A 1,248-nucleotide genomic window follows, 5' to 3' on the forward strand; every position below is an offset into this window, starting at 1 on the left:
AATTCCTATCATTGGTTTCAATCACTAAATGAACACATGCCACCTTAAGTAGTGCTACTGAGGATGTGAGGGCGATCTGGCTGTGACATCTGTCACCCCATTGATACTAGGGTTGATTCGGCTGATCTGGTTGGCTAGGTGGGTGTCCCCTTCCTCCCTCACTGCTCCACATGCGTCCCTCCCGAAGCTGTGCGCTCAGTCCAAGAGGAGGACCAGACCCGATAGAGAAGGACCGCTCTTTGGTCAAGGTTATACCAGTAGCTGCGCTCGCCTGCTAGAGTCTCCAAACAAGCTCTCAAGTAGTACTGCTCATACTGAATATGGAAAGGAGGCGTTAACAGAGTGCTTGGGAAAACCAAAACCAAAACCAAAACCCTTGACTCCAGTCCCACATACTCACTCACACCAGATCAAAGTCAATTTGCTTTAATTTAGAAATGTTGTCTTGGCCCTTACATGTACTGGTTTATATTGAAAGGCATTTTGTCATCACATATATACCCCCTCAATCAGGAATTGCACCAAGACAGGTAACTTACCACATACACATTTATATTGTCTACATAGTGCATCATCCTGTAGTGAATATCAGTGAAAGAAAGGAAGGGAGGCAGGGAAAAGAGTGGAAGGGAGGAAAGGTTCTATAGCACAATAGATTTAAAAATGAATATTAGAAAATAATTCATAATACAACTGCCTCAAACAAAATCAAAGAGTTTGACCCTGCAATAAAGCACAATATATAATACTTACCTGGCAGGGGAGATACCATGATCACGAAGGTGGTTTTCCCAGGGCGAGGCTTATCCATTGCACTCCGGATGTGCTGACTCCTGCGATTTCCCCAAATGTGGGAAACTCGACTGCATAATTTGTGGTAGTGGGGGACTGCGTTCATGCTCTCCCCTAAAAAAAAAAAAAGCACAATATAAAACTCATAAACTGATGTGAATAAAAGAAAAATGTAGTCCTCATTCCCAAAAAAAAAAAAGTGAATATTTCTTGGTTTTTGTTTATTTGTTTTATTTATTATTTATTTATTTATTTATTTTTTTGGTCCAGGGTGCTCCAGGACTCCATGTTTAGGGCTTCACAATGAAGTCCATAGCTCCAGCTGCCCCAGAATCTTTCTATAGGGATTTGCTTTATTTCCACCAATCATAGCCTTTGCTTCTACTTCTGCCCCAGCATAGCTGCAGAATACAGGCTAAGGGACTAGAACAGAAGCAGTCTTGGAAACTGATTTCC

General features: G+C 42.0%; 1 non-coding gene across 1 annotated transcript; it reads left to right on the plus strand.

Annotated features, from left to right (window-relative positions):
- The first annotated feature begins 745 nt into the window (after nucleotides 1-745).
- On the plus strand, nucleotides 746-909 carry LOC141416054 (U1 spliceosomal RNA). Its single transcript, XR_012440980.1, has one exon. It is a non-coding gene; the product is annotated as a U1 spliceosomal RNA (small nuclear RNA).
- The last annotated feature ends 339 nt before the right edge of the window (nucleotides 910-1,248 follow it).

The sequence above is a fragment of the Castor canadensis genome, chromosome 13 (assembly GCF_047511655.1).
Source record: "Castor canadensis chromosome 13, mCasCan1.hap1v2, whole genome shotgun sequence".
NCBI classification, from domain to species: Eukaryota; Metazoa; Chordata; class Mammalia; order Rodentia; family Castoridae; genus Castor; species Castor canadensis.